Source organism: Zonotrichia leucophrys, chromosome 2 (genome assembly GCF_028769735.1).
Source record: "Zonotrichia leucophrys gambelii isolate GWCS_2022_RI chromosome 2, RI_Zleu_2.0, whole genome shotgun sequence".
NCBI lineage: Eukaryota > Metazoa > Chordata > Aves > Passeriformes > Passerellidae > Zonotrichia > Zonotrichia leucophrys.
The window spans coordinates 40081744-40108424 of record NC_088171.1 but is presented as its reverse complement, the minus strand read 5'-3'; the positions used below and the strand labels follow the sequence as shown (position 1 = coordinate 40108424).

General features: G+C 39.0%; 1 long non-coding RNA gene across 1 annotated transcript; it reads right to left on the bottom strand.

The window, feature by feature from the left end:
* Positions 1 to 1888: 1888 nt before the first annotated feature.
* On the bottom strand, positions 1889 to 24788 carry LOC135443103 (uncharacterized). The gene is made up of 3 exons (XR_010438816.1): positions 24709 to 24788; positions 9772 to 9899; positions 1889 to 3065 (listed from the first exon to the last, which is right to left on the bottom strand). It is a non-coding gene; the product is annotated as an uncharacterized LOC135443103 (long non-coding RNA).
* Between the last annotated feature and the right edge of the window lie 1893 nt (positions 24789 to 26681).

Genomic DNA, 26681 nt, shown 5'->3' with positions numbered 1-26681 from the left:
GGTTCATTGTCAGCATGGGTGTTTTGTGAGCATGGGTGGAATGAAGAGTATGAGGCAGTGAAAGTGTCATTTTCCAAGCCAGATGCAAGCCCTCCCTGCAAGCTATTTACTACATTTTTACATGTAAAGTCACACCTGTTGCTTTCCTGCATTAAGAAAGACAGCTCATTCATTTAAGATCGGTAATTGTTTTTTCCGGCAAGATGGGTGACACATCATGATTCTAAGTCCACTGTTGTCTCCACATACTGTCAACACCCTCCTAATTGTAACCTTATAAAAATAGATAATTCATTTGCAGCATACACAGTGGCATTGCTCTTCAATCAATAGATGAAAAGGGATAATTTTATGTATAATTCATTAGTACATACAACAACAATTCACAAGGATCTTAAACTAATCCCAGTTCAACTAGCAAACATGTGTACAATATGCAATGAAGTAAAAAGTGCATGATGACAGGAACAACCTTTTCCTGTCAGAAACTGTACAGAGTCCTAGTCCATCTAATAATTAATTGTTTCCTTCATACCACTTCCCATGTGCTCCTGAAGGAAATAGGAAATACTATAAATTTAATATTAGTGGCCTTGGTCAGTTCTTGAACTTTAAGATGTTGATATTTATTTACTTTTTCTGTCTTCCAAATATGTTTATTTACTCTCATATCTAACTAAGATATCTGCTACAAAGTAGATAGCTTTGGTTTACATAGTTAATTTTATTCATTTTTTAACATTGCTTCCTGGAATACTACCCTTTTTTTAACCTTCATTCACCAAGATGTCCCACAGCTGGTTATGTCTCTTAATCTCAGCATCTTGTACCACAGGGCAATATGCAATAATATGTGCACTGCTCTCATTCTGGCAGTGTCTGCATAATTTGAGTCTGTTGCCTATCCTTAATCAAAAACTATGGCTGGGTAGGCATTAGCTCTCAACTGTTCCTCTGTAATGAGCTTTCTATGGAGAAGTCCTCTAATGTTCAATCCAGCTGTTATTGATATCCTCCTCAAAGCTGCAAATTTTACAGTCATGGGATACAAGCTGGGTCCAAATTATGAATTCTTGGTTTTGCCAGTTACAGGATTTCAGAAAAACTACATTAGCAGTGGTTATCTCCCATCCAAGTCAGGTTCCTCCCAACATAATTCCTCTGATGTAACCATGACTTCTTTTGTATTTCAAATGGATGGAATTTGAAAATATTTGAAAGATGAAATCTTTATCACCTCCTGCTGCAATTCACAATCTTTCAAACTCTTTCTCAATGCCATCCTGCTCAAACAACTGCTCTTTGTGTCTCATTCAAAGGCAGCACAATTCTATGCAACCTTAAAGCCGGCCACTCGAGGGATCAGTCCTGAGATCAGTCTGGTAGTAGTACCTCAACACCCACGTCACATGCTGTGCTATCATTTAGCAGGGGCTTTCCAACAGATGCAACCTTTCCTTGACAGCAAGTCAAATTGTAAGTCCGGGGTTGCCAGGAACATGGGTTATGCTTTACCTGGCAGACCAAACAGGTGTAATCACAGAATAGTATATCCTTTCAGGATGCCAGCTTTATAAAATCTCCCAAATGGAGCCTTTCCAACCTGCTGCAACTATCCCTTTATCTTTTCCGTTACTTCTGGGTTTGATATTCCAGTCTATGGGTCAATATCTAGTCCAGGTACTTTTCAGGGTTAGCAGGCTCAATCATACTGAAGGGGTGCTGTTAACCGCCCATGTAGGACAGTAATTGATCATGTGAGTCTTTAGCGGCCTTAATGTAAATTCTGTCTCCTTTTAAGTTTTGAGGCCAGTTAGCTCAAGAAGACCTCCCCAGTATCAGTATTTTTTCTGCATTCCTGCATAGGATCCACTCAATAGAAGCAAGTTGTGTGCAAAGTTCACAGTTGTTTATTTTTCAAGCAATATTGAAACCCACATCCTTCCTCATCCAAGTTATACAGTTACAGCATCCATAGATGAGTTAAACAAAATTGGAAACATCTGATCACCTTGTTTGGTACCAATCCAAATGCCAACAGTATCTCTCTGTTCATTCTTCATGTCAATGTAACACTGATGTTCTCATATATCTTCATATAATGTTATGAAGACATATGAGGACTTCAGTGTTACCTTGACGTGATGACGTGATTGACTCTTCTGTTGAAGTGCTGTAATAGTGTGAGAATGGTTTTTTGTTTCAAGGGGTTTTGCTAAGTCAACAAACACCACTCCCAGGGGCCAGCATTCCTTCACATTTCAAACTAACACTTGTTTTGCAGTTTCAAACTAACAAACAGACAGTTTTCCACATGTCCTAATGATCTCCTAAACCCCTTTAGCCCTGGATTACTGGAAAGCCCAAGAAGCAACCCAGAAGATTCAGTGATCAGCTTTGCATTAATAAAACAAGACTTTTTATTTTATTAATACACTAATGTTCAAACTTCCTTCAGGAGTTAGGACATTTGGATATTTTCAAATCAGATATTACATCTACCCTATGTCAATTATTTTCTGGTCATACCCAGCAGATCACTCAGGAATATTCTTAGCTTTAAGCACAGGTGTAAAGTGCAATTGCTAAATCAGGAGTCTTGACTTTACATGAATTTCTACATGAGCCTTCTGTAAATGTTAGTAAGCACAGGCTATGTTTGAAAGGCATATTGGGGAAGTTACACTTAAGGACAAGTAAGAAAGCTTTTAAAAATTATTTTACCTAATATACCCCTTTTTAGGAACAGAGATGCAAAATATTTGTATTTCAACAGCTTTTAAGAACAGTCTTCATTCTTGGAGCTATTGACAAAAATGTTGGTTGCTGCATTCATCTAATATGTCTTTTAGATAATACAGTTCTTAAGGCAGTGTTTCAAAAAAATTGCTTTCTCTGTTGAGTTATCAGATTCAATTAGCCCCTTCAGAAAAGCAATCAATACCTCACCTGATTTAAGAAAGTTGCTATGCAATACTTTTATATAATGGCAGCAATCCTTTTAGCTTTGGGAATACAGCACCATCTCCACTGGTGCCATGCTCCAGCTCTTGAATTATATGTCCCTGAGTAAAGACAAGGAGGGAGGAAGGGAGGGAAAGAGGAAAAGAAAGGAGTCCAAGCTGTACCAGACTGAGCTGCTTCTGAACAGCCCTCTAAAAATCCATTAGGCATTTCTGACAGATACAGGGGTTCTTGCCTCACTCCCTTCTAGGGGTGCGTGTGTAGGCAGCAAGAATGTACTCTGCCAATAATCAGGAACTGTAGGCAGGTTGAGTCAGGAACCTCTTGGCATCTAATCTGAGCACCAAACAAATCAGGCTGAATAACCTCCTGATTATGGGCATAAAAAAGCAGAAGGATCAAAAATTAAAGATTCTGGCCCCAGTCCTGAAGCAGGATATTAATCATTGCTCATTAACATGGCATCCCCATACTAAACAGCACATGTTTGGCTAGTTAATTTTGGAACTACCGTGATGATTTGAGAGCTAAGAAGAGCATACATAAAACTTGCAATAAAGTAAAATTTTAATGTTGCTGATTATGGGTACAAGCCATGAGTGAGAGAGCATTGACAGACACAATTGAGAGGCTTCATATTCTAAGATGTGCTATTGTAATAAAACTTCTCTAACTTCAGTAGACAGAATGCCACAGTTCTGCAATATTGCACAAATCCTAATCATCTAAATGGACAAACAGTAATATTAAAGCAACCCGTGTACTAAAACACAAAATATTGTCTGAATTAATCTGTATGAAGAAAAGGTGACTGCATTTGAGGAGGCTAATGCTGATTTGTTGGGGTTTTTTTAACAGAAGTTGTATAGCAAATGAAGTCTTGAAATTATTAGAATGCAAAATAATGTTAGCATTGTGTACTCTGTGGCTTTGAAGGAATTTTGATAAACAGAAGAAATGTCCTTTACTCAACTGTAAAGACAGAAATATAGCAAACAGTTCTAAATAGTATTATAAGTAAAACTGGAAAGCAAAAAGAAGAAACTTAATCTGATGCAGTTTTTCCCGAACAGTTTCAGGATTTTTCTTCATTCAGAAATTCACTTGAGAATTCATACAAGATTAAACCACAATATTTAGTGGTCTTTGCGTTAAAACCCCAATTGTGACACTCAGTAATACATCAGGGATAATGATGCTAAAACCAACTGATATGTGAGATAATACACAGCCCAGTGATGATGAGTCTATGATACTTGTACACAGAATGTACAACAGACCAGTCAGTTGAGCACACTCCCTGAGCTCAACCCCTCTGTTACAGTGCCAGAGCTTGGCAGGGGAGAGTGTCACCTAGAAATCAAGAGGTACAAACTTCTAAAGCCATGCAAGCTCAGTCACAAGAGCATGCTGGATTGTGCTCTGAAGTCTAAAACATTTAAGCATCCAAAGTACTGTGTTGATTGATGACCATTGTTCCAAAATTATAATTAAAAAGGAGAGACTGTTATAACACTGGCCAAAGTAGCTTGCAAAGGAGCAAGGTGGGGAGAGGGAAGCACATCTCACAGAAAAGAACTGTAAGAAAAATCAGAGGAACAGCTGGTTTTGACTATAATGGTGTCAGGCCAGAGCATCCTATAGGGAGCTTCAAGAAAAAAAGGATAACACTCCATGAGAGTGGTAATAAGGGAACTCTTCAAGGAAACATGCTGCTATTGCTGCCCAATAACAAGTAAGTGCCATTTTTATGCAAAATTCTTAAAAAAGAAAGACAATCCATATGCATAATTTATGCTTGCATTTTCTAGAGAGAGCTCACCAGAACTGAGTACAGCAAATAGGCTGCTCTTCAGCATTCTACCCACCAGTATATACATTTTAACAACAATAACCTTTCCTTCAGGACATACATTTCCACCCACTCTGAGAATGGCCAGCGATGGCCCATGAGTATCAACACAGACCACATTGCATCTGTTCTCATTTCAGACTGTAGTTAAACACCACATATTTGTTAAAAAGGCAAGTATCTCAGTAACAGGCACAGGTGAATAATAATGCCCATCCTGAGTGTTGGAGATACTGAAGTGTGAAAGGCAAATGGTAACCTATGAATAAAGTAGAAGCTGACAGACTACATCACTCATTTTAATGTCCTAAGGCATGTCTTGGAGGGACATGCACTATGGCAACCTTGAGTCAAAGCTAAAGCTTTATTTGTTGGGGCTTGAAATAACCATCATTTGTTTTAGTTTCTTTCTACAGAACAACATAACTATTTTAAAATCAGGAACACACTTAAGAAAAAATACCAATTATTCATGTCTAAATATATCTGACAACATATCAAGATTTTCCAGTCTTCTTTCCTTATTGTCTAAACACCAGATCTGCTATAGGAAACTACAGGTGGTCTTCTATTAAAAGTACCCTCCCTTCTGTTTCCTCAAAGTTGTTTCTAAAATAACTCTAATCCTGATGTTTCCAAAATTCCTTGGAGCTATATATTCCTCACAAAGTTCTTTTGTCCTTCAATATGCCTCTAGCATAACTGCTTATCTTCTAATACCATAATCCACCACCCTTTCTCCAAAAACTAGTCCATCTTTGACCTGGGGATCATCAGTGCATATAATTCTATATACTATTCTATTTACTTCCTTCTAACAACAGAGTAAGCTCTTCTCAAGTAAAATATCTTTTAAAAAAAGTATTAGTGTCTTTTCTGATCAGGAGATCTTGCTATCATGGAAGATATTTAAATTCCTTATGTGTTTTAAATGACCATGGTATTCTTTGCATGGAATTGCCAGTTGCAGGCATTGTATCAGGATGTTAAATGTACTCATCCCAAAAACTTCCATGCTGTCAAACACTTCCAGGATACTAACTCTATAGTGCTGTAAATGAATCAATATGAAGAAAAAATTAAATATTAAAAATACATATTAGAAATAATTTGACTGGTATTATCCTGAAGGATAAACTCCCACTGAACTTGGTTCTGATATGACTGCATCACAAATATATATTTCTATATTGCACAGGCAAGTGCTTCCAACTATCGAAAATATTTTTACTTCATCAGAACAACCTTTCCGGCCAAATTCTTAGGAACTCACTGCAACAGTAGGATTTCATTGGATTTATCTCTGTATTCAATAATACTCTAAGCACAGGATATCTGCAATCCTGGCATTCAAGCTCTGGACTTTGTTTGTGTTGTAAGCACCATCTTAGATAAAAAGACCATGAGTGGGATTCCGTTTGTCCAAAATCTGGCAGTTGGAATAACATTTTGGTCATCCCAACACGAAGTTGTTACACAAAAACATGGAAGAAAATTATTTTGTTTCACCCATCCCAAAAGTTTAAACAGTTTCATGTCAAAGAGAATCTACAAAGGTAAGAGGAAGTGCAGTACATTCTCAGATCACCTTCTCCTCAGTTACCCACTGAGGCATGCCTTTGAAGAGTTTGAAATAAGCCCAAATCCAGTCATGCTCAAGACCTGAATTTGATATTCCTTTTCTGTCATCTGCATCACCAAATTTACTACATAACCATTTAGGGTCCTGTAGTGAAATGTTTAAACTGGTAGTGAAGAAGGGGGAGTTTTTCCAAGCACAGCAGCAGAAATTTCTCCTCTGTTGTTACAGCAGAAGACCGTGTGCTTCAAGACAGCTGAACCTTTAGCAAGATCTTGCCTAATTCATCCACCTTTGGTATCTTGACTATTTCAAAGGAACTAATACCACCAACTTGAAACTACAAATATCTTGAACAGCAGTTCCTTACATTCTTTCTCTGTACTTTAACAGCCACTGTCCAATATATTGCCTATGTTTTTTACTCATAAAAACCCAATTCCTAAGCTGTACTCTAGTTTGGCAGAAGATATTTTCAAATACTAAGTATTCAAATGGAGATAAAATTATATTAAACTAAAGCAGTTGAATTATTACATATCTAATGCATGATTGTCAGTTCACATAAAACTGGTCTGGAATAGATCATGAAAAAGTAAAACTGTTACACATTAAAAAGATGTAATTTCCTTTGTCTTTTTGTATAACAAGAGAAAAATGCTTACTTTTAATTTTTTTCATATGATAACTATTCAAGTCTTCCAGGCATGTAAGCAACTAACAACATAAATCAGCTGTGGCAACAAATCAGCTATGATTACGCTAGTTAAAAGTATGGCTATATGAAGTGAATTTAAGTAGTGAAAATGATCAAGTTTTTCTCCAAAAGGAGTATATACTAGTGTACAAACTTCTCCTCATATCTGCAAAAGATTGTAAAATAAAGGTCTTGGTCTCTCATCTTTAAGTATACAGTTGTCTTTTCAAAAGATTACTGGTTTTGCCCTTCACTTTCTGGCCCACTTTAACTATGTTCTCTCTGACTAACTTTACCACTCCATTTCACAAAATGTAAACCTCACTCCATCTTCCAAAGGCAGGGACATGTTGTACTGCATCCCAGTGGATGAGGAGCATTGTGTTGATCTGGTCTCACTCAGAGCCTCTTCTGTCTCCTAAGGAAGAGTTCTGTGCATTATGGCAGCAAAAGAGGAATGCAGAAGTTCAGCAAGCAACTTCACCAATGCATATCAGAACTTTAAGTTCAGATAAAAGGAGGTGCAAAACTGATTTCCTTCGATGCCTCAGTGATGGAACCCCCAGCCAGGTTTACACAGCCTCACAGTACAAAGTTTTGCAGCCTTTGCTAGGTATTCCTTTCATTATATAAAGAACAACAGCAGAAAAGATCAATTTCAGAACTGCTGGGCCACCAGCAATACAGGCTTTCTGGGGTGATGTAAAGACAAATGTTTTCACATGTGCTGGCACATACAACACCACTTTTAAAGAATTACGTTGCTCACTGCAGATTAATTTCCAGTGGGCATTTCTAAAAAAAATACCTGACTTATGAGACTTAAAATGAGTTCCTATGTATCATTAATAAGAATTAATCTGTTTCCTGACAGTTAAAGGCTGTAGAGGTTAATAAATCAATCTTTCTGATTTTAGAAAGAATCTTTTCCATCTCATCAAGTAATATTAAAGATAGTAATGATACTTGAATTGAAATGCAGGAATCTTTTTATCATGCAGTTTTCCAGACTTCTTTGCAATTCATGGGATCTCAAATAATGATAGTTCATAAAGTTAAAGAACACTTAAGTTCAAGAAAAAGCTCTAAGCACCGGGAAGTGTGGAAACATCACACAAGACATTTAGAACAAGACCAGTGAAACCTGTAAGCCATAGTTACAGATCTTTGAGGGACAATTTGAAATCACACATGGAAAACTGAAATTAGAAAATAATGGATAGAAGGAAAGTTGGCCAGGTTATTTCTGTAACCTCTTGGTTTTTTTCAAACCATGAGATATTCCACATTTCTATGTTGGAAACAAGAAAATTCTTTCTTTATGAGTTGCAAAACATATAAGTCAAGTTTGATACAGTATGTATGAAATAAACTGAACATTCTTGCCATGGAGACTTTCCAAGTCTCCAACAAAACTTTCTTTTTTGCTTAGAATGAGAAGTAGAATAGCATATTAAATACAATTGTTCAGTATATGCCCTACAATCAGTTCCAAAAGCAAACCCCTGACCTCAACAAGAGTTTTCATAGGAACATTTCATTGTAACCCAATGCAACAATAATTTCATTTTGGTAACCAACATGCAGTCAGTGCTCAAATTCCTATCTCATGTGCCCATGAGTTCAAGCATTTATTTTTAATTTAAGTAAGAATTCTGCAGAAATGGTACCATGAACACAATTTTTCCTTGCTGTGTGCACTGAAAAGCTCCCTTTTTACATTATAAAAATTTCTTAGCAAACAAGCAGTTCTACTTGCAGGCACTGACAAAACATCTTCTCAGGATTTCCTGTTTAAAACCTCTCTTTTCTATTGCATATGGCTTCAACCACTCAGGACAAAGTCCCCCTCTATCTTCCTCAACATGAGTGTTTTCCAGAAGCTTTGGACCAGATGTAAAATTTCTTGGAGGAAGATAGCAGTATTTTTCATGCAAAAAATAAAAAAACTACCAAAACAAAACATCAAACAAACAAACAAAAAACACCAAAAAAGCCCCAAACCTTTTCCATTTTTTTGAAGCTCAGAGTGAGTCAGATCTCAATAAGAAGCTTGTTAATATTAGAAAAGACTGCCCATGGTGAAAAGTAATATAATTTAATCCCCTTATTACCTGTATCCATTAATATAAGCAATCATTTAGGTGGTTCTTACTTCCTTCAGTTAGCTAGAATGATCCCTAAACCTGACATCATCTTCATGATGAAGAAAATCTTAAGTGCCTTGCTCCCTTTCCAGCATATTTCAGAAATGCCTGTGAGAGCTCTGGAAAAACCAGAATATTAAGTCTCTGTAAAGTAGATAACTTTTCAGAAGACAGAATTTGCAAGTTCTTACAGACAGAAGAGACATTCCAATCTTGGCTGCAATTTTATTCTTTTGGAACACTGAAAATATTTCATTTAACTTAATTTGACCCTCACAGGCTGACCAAAGTCACAACACAGTAAGTCCACCTAAATCAGCAAGGAAAATGTAGGTTGGGAGCTAAGTTCTTCCCTTACTCTTGTGCTTTAGGACTTCTCCATGAGAAGCCAGGAAAATTCAGCATTGAATGTATGCTCACAACTTTGTTATTGATAGTAAAATTTTTGCATATTAGAACAATATCTTTTATCCTGACATATTTTGATTACTACAGAAAACCCAGACGAAAGTGTGAAACAAGAGGTACTCACATTTTCAGGGGCACCAGTGACCTGGGATGCATGAGTTAGGAGATCTCTGCCACCAAACTGCAAGCATTTCTTTCAGGGCTACATCAATAAGGGCAGGTTTGAGGATGTCTTCCCTGCTAAGCAGAAACCTGAAAGGGAGTTGGAAATACACAACCCCGTGTTATCACCAGATTGTCATGGCTAGCTTTATCTTTGATTAAAAAAAAGTTACTAAGGTACACTATTGAAGCAGCAAAGTCAGATATTCAAAACTCAAGGAAATGCCAAAACTGAAGTTTGCCTTTAAAATGAGGGTTATAGTACCTCAGTATGTCTCAAGGTGGCTATAAGAATAATGTTTGTGAAACACACAGATAAAAGAGTGACAAATGCTGTTGGAAAGGTCAGAGGAAATCATTACTTCTTCACAGCTGGGTTTGAACAGGATGTTACCCACCATGGCAGTAAAGATCCACGCTGCATACTGAACACTGAGGCAGTAAAACAACATTGAGCAGCTGCCCATTAAAGGCAGGATATATCCCACCTAAATTTAGCAGTACAAAAGTCCACTCTAATGTAGTCAGGTAGACTATGCTCTTGCTGAAGAGATGCAGACATATCCAGCAGCAGCTCATATCATCCCAAGATAGTCTTCTGAGATGAGCAGGAAGAATAACCATCCAGAGCTCCTATTTCCCCTTTCACTCAAGACAACAGTTAGACATCAGGTTTAAGCTAATTGGTAAGCAGCTAAACCAAGATGAAATTAATCTGTCCTAAAAAAGCATCATATAGTTTTAAAGGATTAAAATTACAAAATGAACTAACTCAGTATATAACCATATAATTGCAGCTTTTTATGTTGTGTGTGCAAAGGGCACTTCTAATGCATAGTTTAATTCTGAAAATATTTCCATTTTTAGAGACCAATTTTGCAGACCCTAGAGTGGGTCTTTCTATACAGAGAGCAAGTACATTTACATAATAATTAATTTGAAATACAAAAAGTAAATGAAACCACTCTTTCATACTGTTGGTGTGCTTCACCAGTTCTGATTTCCTTGTGTTCAGTACAACAGAAGAGCATCTCACTACATGCATATTTAATTTTCTTTCCACCATCTTCCATGCTACACTAAAAGGTTTTCATATTCTAGTCACCAAATTCCATCATGCTAAGAATTGCATGAAGAAAACCCAGTACCTGATAGTTCCTCACCATAGGCTCTTCTACATGGAAGTGGTAGTTAATCTTGCTTTTGCTCCAAGAATGTTCATTTGATTATTCCAAACTTGAACAGATCCCATAAAATGGGATTATTTCCTCATAGTAAAGACCCAAGTTCATTAAAGTCTCTGCTCTAAGAAAAGCAGAATTACTCTTTAACTTTCCAAATGTCCACATTTTCCTTAAAAAGGAGATGTTAATTTCCTACAATAAAACATGCTTTTCAGGCAAATAAGATGACTCATCCACCCTCAGATCTTTCAGTTTGCCAAGGAAAACTTTAAAAAAGTCATGCCATATTGTAACTAAATCAAAGTAGATTTTCAGTCAGCACTTTGGCCAGGAAAAATGGTATGCCAGGTAGGGTTATACTATATAATGTCTGCTCCTAACTACAAAGAAATAATTGAGGCAAACCTCTGGAACAAAGTAGACATCTCTACCACCCTTCTGAGGAAGTATGATTGCTTTGTAATACAGAGAAATCAATCATTTTCAGGAGCATCTGAATCACCCTGACGTGGCACAAGTGGTGCTGCTCCAGGGAGCAGACTCATACACAGCTGCTGGCATTTCACACTCCACCACTGCTTTATGTGCCTGCCTGCCCACTCAGAGGCAAACGGGGATACTCAGGAGAAAATGAACTTGTCTGAAGCACAAATCTGATCTGTTGCTCAGGAAAGGAGAGAGTGCTTAAAGCCCTGCCATCCCCCTTCCCCTGGAGCTTGGAATGTGACTGCAAAGCTAGTCACCAGCTATCCAAAGAACAAGTAGATGCTTAAAAGGCTGAGATTATGGCACGGAGATGCTTCAGTTCCTACATAATCAAATTTTTTTGTTTGGAGCTCCTCTAACTGGAGACTGCCACACTTGTGAAAACAGCATCTATCTCAAGTGAAACGAGCATTAAAATGCAGTCAGACCCCCACTGTCTGAAAACCAGATTCTTAATCTCTAACTCCAGTGATTCACAAGACTTTCCAATTCCTATTAGAAATAAAACCAAATAGCACAGCATGAAGTTGATAAAGCTGATGGGATCTACAAGTCTGATATTTGACAGCTTTCTGAAAATAGAAACAAATTGACAGAGACAGTACATTTTCCAATCACTGCTCACAAACCAAAAATTTTCAATCATTGGTTATTTAAGTTTCACACAGGCATGCACTGTATTTCTAGGATATACTCTAGAGATGAACTAACCTTTCCCTGAAAACAAAACTAATGCACACGCACAGCAAACTTTACCTATCAGATAACAACCAATGGATTTAATTCTGTTAATGAGATCACTGTCAAATATACTTCACACCTGTCCACTGAACTTTCTGATGTGTGCAACAGTGCTGTTCAAGGATAATAGCTCATCTTTACATCCTGCATGAAAGTAGGAACATGAGGAAAAGACAGCTCCTCGTGCAACACCTTTCAAAATTTAGAGACTTATTTCTGTTTTATTCAAGTCAAAACCAAAACTCTGAAAGAATTTTTTAAAGGACAAGCATAAGTCTGCTTTCAGATTAAACCTCAAAATGCATAGCAGGCTTGTCTAGATTAGAATGAGGAGCTTTTGTAAGCACACTGAAGGTGAGGGCCATAGTCTGATCCAGTCTAGTTTCTGCACTGTCTGATTCAAAGCAGACTTTTGGAGAAGCAAAAGATTAATTCCAGTTTAGAGCTGGGAGATAAACTGCATCTCCAAATCTTAGTGCAGTGTGACAAGCACCACATCTTCCAGAAAAATTAAAAATAAATAACATTTTTCCCTCCACCAATCACCTGCACCCAAAAAAATATAGCCAAAGTTATTAGAAATGCTTGGAAATATCCAGGTTCTTTTAAAAAGCATGTTCTTCTCCCAGATCCTTAAAAATCTCCACCAAGCTCTTTAAAAGCCTATAAAATATCAGCACAAAACCAAGTGAGTTAATCAAGATGATAAAGAAAAGTAAGAGTGGGCCAGTGAAGAAGCTGAACTGAAATTTACATTTTCTTTAGAATTATGCAGGAAATCTGCTCATTTCAATTTAGCAGAAGCCAGAAGAATAAGAAAAAACAACCAGCAAAATGACCATATAAGACTCACAACTCAAAATTTTGAAAATTCCAGCAAGGCTGGACACATAACAGGATCCACAAGCATCCAATCATCTTGGGATCATGTGGAATGTTTCATCAAATATATTTTTTCCATGCTTACTTGTGAACCAGAAGGAATATCTCAAAGGCACAGAGAGCTGGCTAGTAAATTTGGAGCAAAATGTGGTACGGCATTGCCAGGCAAGAGAAGACAAAACAGGATGGAAATCATGCAACAAGGTCAAAGCAGCATCTGTTGAGCCAGAGTACCTAAAGCCCATTGCAGATGTGATCTGTTTATAAGGAATCAGAAAGGACAAGCAGAGACTTTCTGTAGCTCTTTCACCAATGATTAGCCCCAAAAGATACCAAAGGAGTAATCCAACATTACATTTGCTTGGCTTACACAAAACCTAACCAGAAACATTGTTTCATTCACATGGGATATGCTCGAAGGTAGACACTGTTTTAGTTTTAATCCAAAGAAGAATTATTTTTCTTGAAAATATGATAAAATACTGATGTGATCAGAAATTGGAATACCTCTTCAATTAGGAAACTCTTACCCATGAACAGTATTTCCATCTCAGGACAGATACTGCAATACCTGCACCTTTTACTGAATGCAAAATTGTCCCCTCCCTCCCTTCAAACCTCAGGGTGTCAAAACATGCTGGAGCTCAAGCCTGAAATGCTTCCATTTTATGTGAAGCCTCCAGGGGTATGGGGCTAATTATGGATCCTTCACAGCCTGGACCTCTCCACCAGACTGCTTCAGTCACAACACTTCTGTGATACACAGAACACCTAAACACAGGACAAAGCACAGCCTTATTTTGCACAGGGAGGCCAGAACACCCCGAAGAGGATGGATGTGCCTTTTCACAGTGCACCACAGCATTTCAGGCAGACAGATTTGCAAATGGGTTCAACATATTTTCTCAGAAAAAAATCAACAATTCAGCCTCCCAACATTTTTGTATTGATTATTTCAGTTTTGTAGAAACCAAATGCCAGGCACTCAGATTTACAATCTTTCCCCAGTATTAGTGTACATTTGCTGCTTTTAATTAATCCAGTGTTTTCAGTTACGGCATAACACACCAAGTGCAATATCACAAATCACAGTATGGAAATGCTGACACATTTGAATGCAGTGAGAACTTTACCAGGATTTTATGCACAGTTTGAAAAATCAAATAAAACCCATTTAAAAAGTAAGAAGGGACTAGGCACTATTGGAGACAGGGGTAACGATTCATCTGATTCTGTGTCATTTTTATAATCCTAGCTTTTGAGCTTCTGTGGCCTTATATTGATTTTCTCTGTTCTTTCTCTCCTTTTTTCTTTTTAAATTATGGAAAGTGAACACATTTAATATAAAACAGATTTTGCTTTATTTTTTCAGGTAAGCCTGTTAAAGGCAGAAAATACTTCATCTACTGCACACAGAAAAAGCGTAACATTAAGCATTTGACATTATATCTTGGTAGATAAATATCGTCTCTATTTAATTGTCTGTTAAAAATTGATAGAAGAGTAGCATCAGCTTTTAAAATCCCCAGCAGCAAAACTCCCACTGATATCAGTGGGTCTAGGATCTCACTCCAAATTTTGCCCTTTTTTTTTCCTTTTTGAACAAGCAGCATCTCTTTGTGCAATAATTGGCAACTATTAATGTCAATTGGCAGATCCAGAGCTGCATGGGTCTGTGGGAAATTTATGCCTCCTAACATGCCTTGCTAAATTTAAACCTGTTGCATAATATGCAGATTCATTCTCATGCATGTAATGCAGCTAAGAATATCTGAAGTTCAAAGGAAGCTAATACACATGCAGACTAAAAAGGAGGGTTAAATGTATTTTGGGCTTTACCACATGGAATAAAAAGCACTGATCACTCCCTTTAGTAAAGCTATGCCTTCTTGTAGTCATTTCAGTGAAAATACATTTCATTCACATGCATGGTGCATGGCCCAAAGCACCACTGACATTAAAAATAGGAAAACAAGAAAAGATAGACTTGCTTTTTGATTCCATTAAGCCATCACTTCAGTCCTAGCTCTGGGAGCACCCTGCTCTAAAACACTTCTGAGCGACTCTGAAGCCTGCTTTTTACAGGTTTATTATCCAATTACAAACTGGACGGCTCATTTCTACAATGCCCTTCTGTATTCCATCTCTTTTTCGCCCCCCAGACTGCACATAAGCAGACCTCTTTTTCTGTTTGATCTTGAACACAGAAAAACCTTTCTTGTAATTCACATTTTGACTTGTGGTCTGAGCCTGAGAACAAGAAAATGCAGCACTGGTAGAGATATCAATGTCTTTTCAGAAAGTCAGCAGCTTGATCCTATATGAATATTTTTTAAAAATGTTATTATCAATCATTACAAAGAACACAGATAAAATAAGGTTGGATGAAGTTCCATCTCTTTGGGCTTCATTTCTAATGCATGTTCCAAAGTGAAAACTTCTAGAAACCTTGACAGATTAGAAAGGAGAATGGCTAAAGAACCATTGCCAGTATTTCAGTTTTTTGTTGGTTTGAGGGTTGGGTTTTTTATCACCTAACTGTTATCACCAAACCTTTTCTGGAGCAATTCCCTGAGGATGAGATAATTCCTAACCTATAGCCCAATTCTCAAGTCATTGCTCATGTTCCTATTTCATCTTGAACTTGAGCCATCAAAATGCCTTTAATATTAGCAGCTCAGACATGTTCTTAATTCACACAGAAATATTCCAGAGCTCCCATCCAAATATTATGCTTCACACAAACACCTTCCCACAGAACATGTACTTAAAAATTTAGCCTCCTGATTTTCAGCTTCAGACAAATACACATTTCCTTTTGCTCTCTCAGACCAGCATATCCAAAGCCTCCTGTACATGACATTTACTCTCTCTCTGTACATGACATTACTTACCTTTTTATCAGATATCCCAACCTTAATGGAAACAGCCCACTGGAAGATAGCCCTAGTCTGCATTAATACAAAAAAAGCCCCCAGTGACAATGTCAATTTATTGGTATCAAAAAGCATTACATGGCTGGGAAAGGTAGGAGATATGATAAAATTCCTTGTGTTCTGAACCATTCCCCATGTTTCAGTGCAGTGTGATACTGATGCAAGGCTATTAGGCCCTCTGATACCAGTTTGAGATTATTACTCAAGTACTGGACTTTTTGGCACAGCCTGAGTCTGCTTGGAATAAACATAACACAACCACCAAACAAAATGCTCAAGATTACTTTTTTTAAAGAAAAACCAAAATATGAAAACTTTGAAGCAAAAGTTCAGGATTCTTATAGCAGAAAACTCCTCTAGAGATTAAATATAAGTATTTTGAAAAGCACATGGAAAAAAGTGTGGCGATTGTTATTTGTTGTTGCCATTGTTAATTACTCCAAAACAGAGATGAGGCTGAAAGGAAAATCTGAAAGAACTAAGTTCATGGCAACATGCCTGGTGATTAGATCAAGATAAAAAATAACCAGAGAAGTGGAAGAATAAGAGACAATTTGAAATATTGTAAATAGTGCCACGGAACAACTAAGCACTGAGGGAGAATTCACCTGTAATTATGGTGTTAAGAATTTTATGAAGGTTTCTAGGTCCTTCAAAACCTCCATATATCCTTGCCATGAGTAGTGTATATTACTGAGCAAGAAGTTGTGAGCAAGAGCAAATTCTGCAAGAACACACCGACATTGTCTAGCCATGGGCAGAGCTGGATCCCAAGCAATGAACAGCTCTCACCTGTTTGGGACACAGCTTTGCAGGGGAAGGAGACAAACCAAGGTGTATCAGCCTCTTGCTTAACTAAGCAGCTGCTAAATGCAACTACAACCAAGCTCAAAAATAGCTGGTGAAATGGTGACTTTGTCTCATAAATAACAGGGCAGCAGATAAGCCCAGAAAGAGACCATAGAGCTGAAGTTCAGGTGTAGGATATGCACTAAGGCACTGACAGGGACTGGCTTAAGCTTAACACACCATCTCCAGGAAGGCTGTAGAGGTAATTAATATACTGCCAGGTTTTCATAAGAATAAGGATGGCAGAAGCCTCCTGAACAGATAATCCACTCAGTCATTTGAAATGTATTCCAGTTCTAGTTTTCAAGACCTGGAACAATTCTGCCTTCCACTTATTCTCTGCTCATATTGTGCTTCACTAACTCCCTTTGCTTTGCCCAAGATATTTGACTTCTGGAGCTCTTCTGTGGATCTGACTCCCCTTTTAAAAGGATCAGTCAGTAAAACTTCCCTTTCAACACGTTCCTTGTTAAAACACACCTTCCAAAAGGCAATGAAAACTCTTCTGAATGTCATGAAACAAGAGTTTACAAAAACAATAGATATGCAGCATAATAGTGGAAATGTAACAAACACAAGTTTTCCTTCAGTACTTGCTGGTATGTTTTCTCTCAGTAGCAGCCCAGCTATCACAAGGCACAGAGGCATTTTAAGAGAAAAATATATCAAAGACACCAATAGATCATAAACAAAAAGCAGTTCAAAGGAATTTAATTGTTTTTCATATTCTACTATTAGGATGCCTATTTAATCATTACTTCATTCAGTTCTCCACACCTTGGTCTAAATCTCCTTCACTTTCTTTATTTCCCTGGCCCCTTGCATCAGAACAGACAAGTTAATGCTGTTTACTTCATCAAGTAAGTATTCCTGACTTGTATAGCTGGCAAATAATTTATTTAACTGCTTACTAATAAGCAAAGAGAAGAGAATCTATCACTAGAATAATCTTGGAACCCTCCATCTGTTATAGATAGCGTGTTTCTGTTCAAACAAATGCTGGGAATGAACAATTTATTTCTCTGTTTACTTCCTAACCCATACCCTGCATATTTCAAAATGATGGAAAAGCCTACAGATGAGTAACTAACCCCAGAGACTCAGCAGAACATATATTTCCAAGCTGTCTATAACTTTAGAGCCAAAGCACCAGCAAAAAAACAAAGGATCAAATATCCTAAGGTGCTCTTGGTGAGGAGCAGCCTGTAGCCTAAATTTCATTCTTACCTGTCTGGGCGGAACACAGAAAATATGAGGATCCTGCTGACATTTTGTTTGAGTTGGAGAATCAATGACTTTGAAAAGACTCAATAGCACAGTTAGGGCCAACACTACCTCATCTTCTGAATGGCTCCATTTTCAGTCCATTTGTTTAGATTTTGGGAAAAGGAATACATGTTCAGCACCTAGCACAGTGGTCCTGACCTTCTGGGTCCTTTGGCACTAACCTAAATTAAGTTACACTTTTAATGAAATGCAGAAACTGACACAAGTACTAATACTTTCCTTAGATGTGGCTTACCTAAAGAGACTAACACATAATGCTAAGACCAGCTCTTCTTATATTTTATCAGGATATTTTAAAATTGCAAACAACATAAAACTATCATATTATTTTAATTGATTTCATTTACCTGTACATTGAAGTCAGCCCCCTCTTGGCAAGAGTTTGATAATCTCCATTATTAGATCTGCCACCTTTTATAAACAGCAACAGAACACATCAACCATCTGGTGATCCTCAGCCAAAGGTTAGGAAATTAACTGGGAATTTCCACCAATGCAGGAGGTACATACAGCATATCAGGGAGAGCAGGGGGCTGCAATTGAGGCACACAGATAACTCATAGAATGCAGAGTGAGCCTAGGTGCTGGATCTGAGCTTAAATAGGCTCCTGTGCAGTGGACAGAGTGTGTGAGAGTCACAGCTGAGGGCCCTCAGGGCAATTACAGCCTACAGGCACCCACAGGGTCCTGGCACACACATAAGCATATGCATGGATGTGCAAAGGGTTGGTTAGTGTTTAGAGTCAATAAAAAGACATCATTGTGTCCTAGATGTATGGCCTCTTGCATTGGCTAAGAGGAGATTGGTTTGGGTTATACGCTCCATAAATCAAAGAGAAAAACACCACTTTGCTCTCAACAGATTGATTTTTGTTTTTATCTGACATATGCAAGTCACTGTGCAAGCACACCTACAGCAACAGGCAGGTTTCTTAGATCACTGGAGCTCTTGAGCAGAGTGACAGCCTTATTCCTGCTGAAGGCAGGAGCAGTTTAGCAATTTAGGGTAGGCAGATTTTGAGCAACAAAGTCAGGAAAGGATCTGAAAGCCTTGCGAAGCTGACCTCCCTATCATTCCTAGAGTTCACCGGTTGTTCAAAAAGCACCATCTTAGATAACTGTGAGTCAGCCCGGGGATATTCATAGAAACATAGAATAGTTTATGTTGGAAAAGATCTCTAAGATCATCCAGTCCAACTGCTAATCCAGCACTGCCAAATCCACAACTAAGCTGTGTCCTCAAGTGCCACATCCATATATATTTTAAATACCTCTAGGAATGGTGGTTCTAACGCTCCTCTGGGCAGCCTATTCCACTGCTTGACAACCCTTTCCATGAAAAAAATATTCCTATCCAATCTAAATCTCCCCTGGGGTAACTCAAGGCCATTTCTCACTTGTTACCTGGGAGAAGAGGCTCCACTTTGCTACAATTCCTGTCACGCAGTCATGGAGTGCGGTAAAGTCTTCCCTGAGCCTTCTTTTCTGCAGTTCCCTCAGACACTCCTCACAGGAGTTGTGCTCCAGACCCTTCATCAGCTCATTGCCCTTCTCTGGACCCACTCCAGCCCCTCAGTGTTTCTTGTAGTGAGGGCCCCAAAACTGAACACAGGATTTGAGGTGTGGCCTCACCAGTGCTGAGCACAGGGGGACAATCACTGCCCTGGCCCTGCTGGCCACACTATTTCTTTTACAGGCCAGGATGCCTTGGGCCTGCTTGGCCCCCTGGGCACATGCTGGCTCATGTTCAGCTGCTGTCATCAGCACCCCCAGGTCCTTTTCCATCAGGCAGTTTTCCAGCCGCTCTTCCCCAAGCCTGTAGCACTGCCTGGGGTTGCTGCGACTCAAGTGCATTTGGGATTTGGCCTTGTACTGCAGCCTCAGGCAAAAGCAGCTCCTACAGGGAGTCAGGAATCAGTCATCCCAGAGCCTCTCCCCTCAGCAGGAGTGGGCAGCGCCCACTGCACCAGCCCTGAGGCCCTCAGCCCTGGGGCCTGGCACTTGCGCTAAAGAAACCATGGAAGTAAGGACCTCCCTCTGCCAGACCAGTTCTGGAATTCAACAGCAAACACCTAAAGTATCTTTGGAACCAAATCCCTGAAACTTTTTTGGTGTATTTTCCCTGGTCCATTACAGAGAAGCATGAGGAAGAAGCAATCAGTGTCCGTATGTTCTTTTTAAAAAATCTCCCCTTTCCTATTTCCTCTAAACAAGAACTACACAAACATTATCACTTGCTTATGAATGCAATTTAGGAATTTTGAAATAGTTCCCAGGAGGATCTTCCTTTCTTTCAGTCTTGTAGGCCATGCCACACAGAATGGAGGTGTCAATAGATGAAGCCAGAGGAGAAAAGGAACAAGAGCAGGGACAATGTCTGAATCACATTCAATTTCCAGTGAAGTAAAGGGATTCTTAGGTTGTCTCAATTAATTTGCAATTTATAATGGGAAATAAGTAGTCCTAAAACACTCATGAAGAAGCTCCAAAACAAGAAGAGTGAATCATAGCAATTATTGAATTATGCCCAACATACTTTTATTTTGACACTTTATGGTTCCTTCAGGGCTAGAGCCAACAGCAACAGGGACCTCTCTTGCCCTCTCTGCATCAGCAGAGACATCCAAGCACTACAGCATGTTTAAACAATTTCTTTTTCTTTAGTGTCATATTTCCTTCCTTTCAGCAAGTGCACAGTATGCTGCTCAGGAAACATGGAATCATTTCCCCTCTTCACTGCTCTGCCTGTGCTTCTAGTGCCTACTGGTGTAACACCAAGGCTTTAGAGAGCTGCTGACACCTTCAAAGTCTGTGCCCTTCAGTAAGTCAGTGGAAACTCGAATTTAATTCACATAGAGGAACTCAGATTAACTTTATGAAGGAAAAACAAAGGCCGGATGAGGTGTGTTTAGTCTTTCTCCTCTTTTCCTTTGCGAGCAACGGCGGTTTGAGAAGGAAAGCAGCGACTGAGCAATCTGGCCTGGTGGGCGGTGTCCCTGCTCTCCGCAGGGCACCGGGCTAGGTGGCCTTTAGCAGTCCCTGCCATCCCAGGCATTCCGTGCCTCCAGGGGCGCCGGGCGCTGACGCGGCAGCCCGAGCTCCGGGAAAACTGGGATTTTGCTGCCACCGTGTGCTCACCCCGCTCCGCCCGCCAGCCTCCCTGCTTGGCCGGCCCCAGCGCGGGATGGTGCCGCGGAAAAGGGTCCCGCTGCCGAGGCGGAGGAAAGAGGTCTTGCTGCAAAACGACTCCTCGCATGGACATGCCCTCGGCCAAACCCTAAGCTTCATCTTGAGGCTAACCAGCCAAGCCTAAGTGAGTTTAATGCACGTTTGGAGAGCAGGGATGGCTGCTCTCGGTAGATAGACGCTCACCAGTTTCAGAAGATGCTCTTCCGTGGTTTCTGATGGCTCTGCACTGGTCCCCCAGCATCACTCATTACAGATGGACAAACAGTAGTGCTCAGAGCAGTAGCTGCTTTTCAAAGCAGCAAAGGTCTATTCACTTTCTTCCCATAAGATTGACAGTTGATGATTGTTTAAAATGTTTAATATTCAGACTGTTCTGACATAATATTTTGGCCTTTAAGTGTCACAGACATAAACAGCCTGCTGAGTCCATTTCCTCATGGGTTTTTACTAATGATGGAAATGCCTCTGGAATTTGTTAACACTGAGTATGGCCAAAGGATCGAGCGCACACTCTTTAACCAGGGCATTTTTAAGGTTTCCTCTGGAGACCTACTGGAGCTGAGTGGAAGAGGTATTAAAATTCTTCCCAGAAATCCAACAGCACACCTCTTCCTAAAGTGATCCTATAGTGATCCATCATGAGGTAAAGACCAATTTGGCCCAGTGCAGGAATCTGTAACCTTCCAGAACAGACCAATGTGCTGGCAAATGAACCTGGCTATCAGCCAGCAAACCCTGGCTCACAGTGTGTAAACTACAATGCTACTTTTTTAATCTGTTTCTAACAAGGACGGTGTTGTTCCAGACGAGGAACAAATCATTCAGTACAGAAATGAGGATGTCCCAGTGACCTGGTGACCAGGTACGAGTTCCTTCTAGAAGCCTTGTAAAATTTGTGGCTCTAAATAGTAAATACAGCTAAGGTTTTAAGTAAGCATGATTATTTCAGGCAAGGTGACCCTTGGGAGTGAAATCTTTTTTGTCAGTCCATTTCCCAGCAGAAAGCCACTCACATTCAAAACACAACCCTCACAACCAATCATTGACAGTCAGAAGAGAAGCAAAGACTAATTAATTGAATAAAGGCCAAATTATTCGCTCCTATTATAAGCATGACATTGGCAAGAATCCCAAATGCATCCAGTGGTAACTTCACCTAGTTTGTTGGATATTGCTGTTGCCTCTAGGGGAGCATGTTCCATTATTTTCAAGAGCTTCACCAATTGTTATTCTGAACACTCTTCCACACACATTTCAGCTACCTAAAACAGAACAAAGGTGTCCTCTACTCTCTTTCCACCTTATATTGCTGAATTACAAAGACAATGTCTCTGAAACAGCTTTGAATAGAAAAATTACTACTCCTTGTCTTCATTGCTCTGACTCCCTATAAAATTTATTAGCAGTATCGGTAATCTGCTTTTCTTAGAACTTCTGGCTATCTTTTTTTTAAATTTTTTTTAATTCTAAATTCATCTGAATCCTTCTCTCTGTATTATTGAAGAAATTCAGTGAGAGCTATTTCTATAAATTCCATGCCCACACAGTCTGCTAAGAAGGGCTTGTGCAATGAGTAATTTGCCTACATTAATGTGAAAAAACGCACTGACAAAAACTGACTTGCATCCATGACAAAGGTTTTTATTCTCTTTCTTTCCCAAAAAGGGAAACAGAGGCAACTCCCTTATGTTCTGATACAAAGAGTGAAAATCAGAAACATCCCCCATCTAGCACTTAGATTAAAGGCATGCTTAAGACCAAAGGATGACTTGTGTGACAGTATGTAGATCAGACTCAGTTTTACCCACCTATGCACAGCTCTGGCCTTTACTTTCTGTCCTAAAGAGGAGTAATTCTGTCCATTGATGTTCCAATAGACAAAGCTAGGGCAAACCTACCATTGGGGTGAGTTAATTGATGTAAGTATTAAGTAATTTCTAATGTCAAAGGAACAGATGGCTAAAGGGCAGTGTTGGGACAAGTCTGGCTCCAGAGACTCTTTTTGGTGTGTTGCTCTTTATCTCTTTACCCTATTTATGCTCTATATCTCTCAATTTCTCTTCATTCACTCTGGGCTTGTTGCAGATTGGCTTTTGTTAGATCAGGACCAGAAAAGTGCAACCTCAGTTTTACTGCCCTGGCCCCCTGCACACATCCAAGGGCTTTAGGATGTTCACCAAGTGTGGAGAATTTGTCTGGTCCCAACAGAAACAATTATGGAAGTGGCTGAACCTGGTAGTTCTCCTATTCAAATTATATCCAACTTTCTCAAGAGCCAAGAGTATTGCCACCACTGTCTAAGAAATTCCCTGAGCATTTCTTTGTGATGCCAAAAAAAATCCACCATAAATGCAGACATGACACCAAGCTATACGTAAGCCTCCCTAGGCCAGACACCACTCTTGGAAAAAAAGTTCTCAGGAGAAAAAAGGAAATTATAATACTCCTATAAAAATAATTGAATTGCAGATAGAATTATTGCTTTCTGACATTCTTTCAGAACTTATTGTATACAAACATTCCATATCAAGCTTAGTGTCAGTGATCCATCTCCTTCCTTCCTTCTTGTCTTCCATCAAACTCAAAACATCAGGAGAATTGACTCTTAAATGAATTCCTAGAATACATTTTATGTCTTTTTTCAGCCCAGAGACTGTTTGATGGCATTGTGAACTCCAGGAAACAGTTCATTAGGCATGAAACAACTGACCGCTGCTTAGAGCAATAACATTAAACATCAAAATCCTGACAATGACAAAAAGAGGAAAACCACAAAATTATATTAACTATCACACAGATATTTAGCCTCTGATCTGCTTTATGGCACTCTAGGAGAACTACAAGATACACATTAAAAAAATATTCATCTCTTTTTCAACTATAGTTCCTCATTTACATTTCTTCTGCCCTTCATGAGCATAGGGTCTTTTTTTCAATCCTTCTTATTGCAATTTTATTTAACTTCATTCCTATTATATTTTGTTGGAGGCCTTGGGCTGCAATAGCCTATATGCTACCAGTTTGATATACCTGTTCATTAGCTAGCATACCAAAATTATTTTTCTTCTTACCCAGAGATACTGGCTATAAGCACTTGATATTGGCAAATTTCTTTACAGTTCAATAACTGCAGCTAGGAAATTGGCTTTCTACCAAGCTAAAATTAATCATCATTGTTACAAAATTTGGAGTAGTGTCTACTGCCCAAGCAGAAACTATTGCACATTTTGCTTAGGATATAAAACTGCCTTCATCCTCATTACTGTTGCTAGCTTTACAAAACAAACAAGAGCTCATCTTTAATAAATAAATAACTGTTGTTATCTTATTTCTAGAGTCTCACACCTTGTAGGTGGTTTTCTCATGAGCAGCTCTTCACAGCAGTGCAGTTCCTGCTTCTTCATCAGGGCTCCTCCAAGGCTCTCCCTGACTGGCCAACCCACCCCCTTTTATCACAGTTATCTTCATTAGCCACAGCTGCCACCCAATTAAGGACATCACAGCTGCAGCCCATTTAGAGCAACTAGGATCGGGGCAAGGCCACTTATACAATACATATATTTAACCATGGCTCAAAGGCCACCTATACAATACATACTAAGATTCAATGGCCACCTATAATTAACAAAAAAAAAAAAAAACCAAAAAAAAAACCAAAAAAAAGAAAGACAAATTAGGTCACAGAGAACTGGGAGCAAACTCCCTGGATGTTTTTGTACCACCTGTTTTCCCATTCCCCTTTTGGTCACAAAAGAGTGGTCCTACAAAGATGCCACCCCAAACACTGACAGCACTGAGGGACTTGGCACAGCCCCCCCGAATGGATGTCCCATCCATGGCCCTGGCTGTCAGGCATGTTGGGAAGGGTGACAGGACAAGGCTGATCCTCAGACACCCATGGTTTTGTAGTACACATTTCTCACTCCAGACCTACTCATGGCTTGAGAAATCCTGAAATATGATCCAAAGTACACTCAAAGTGTCCATGCTAGAAAAAGGCTGGTAAGCAGGAAATCATGCTGACTTGCATCTAAAGATTGTGCTAGTTAGCTTTTTGTTCAAAAGAATGCCATGTATGCCTTGAAATAACTACAACATATAACTATTGTTTATTTTTATTATCATATTTGTAAACTATGAGTCCCATTTTTACTGAAAATATAAGCTTTTGCTCAGGCTTCTTTCAAACTCTAACTAGATTTAATTTGAAATAATTTAGGAACTGGCAAGCCATTATATTATAAATTCATTCATTAGCAAAAAATATGTTGTATACCTAAGTAAAAAACTTCTTCACACTGAACTAAAGTGATCTGCAGTAAAGTAATATGAGGAATATTTGCTCTCTACATTTGCAGAACAAACTACAGAAGTCTGAAATGAAATTGGGTATATAATTTTAAAAAACTGTTTCTGGAGACAGACAGTAATTAACCCTGAGCAGCGGCTTGATCTGTGTAAGATTTCAGCAAGCACATGCTGTTTACATTTTTTATAACACATATTTTTATTAGGTTCCTCTGAGTAAATGAGTTCAGATAAGTTACCATAATTCTAATTTTTGCTTCAAATGCATTTATTTCTAAAAATATTAGCTTAAGTTAAGATCCTTGATTCAAATCTAAACAATGTTTTAACCAGCTGGAAAGTAGCTTGACAAAACAAGTCCAGTGGTCCTCATGGACCAGTTGCCTTTGTAGTAAAGAAGACCAAAATCATTGTGGGCATCAGGAAGAGCAACAGCAGCAGCAGCTCAAAAGAGATGATCCTTCCCCCCTATTCATCAGAGACATATCTGCAGAGTTGGGTTCAGTCCTGGGCTCCCCAGTACATGAGAAATGTGTTCATACTGGAATAAATCCAGTGAAGAGCCACAAAGATGATAAAGGACCTGGAGTATCTGACATGGGAGGAGAGGACAAGGGAGCTGGGACTTTTTGGTCTGGATGAGACAAAGTTCCAATGAGGTCTTATCAACATGATTAAATGGGGGAAGGAAGAAGACAGAGCCAGACTCTTCTCAGTAGTGTCCACTGAAAGGGTAAGAAGCAGTGGGCACAAATTTAAATACAGATTTAAATACAAATTGAAATGTGAGAAACTTCTTACAGTGAGAATGATGAGCACTGGCACAGGTTGCCTAGAGAGGTTGTGGAGTCTCCATCCTGGGAGATACTCAAAACCCAGCGGGACAAGGCCTTGAGCAACTTGCTTTGGCTGGCCCTGGTTGGAGCAGTGGGGCTGGACCAGGCAATCTCCAATCTCAGCCACTTTCGGATCCTGCCTGGAGCCTTTGACTCTCACACTCTTCTCAAGTG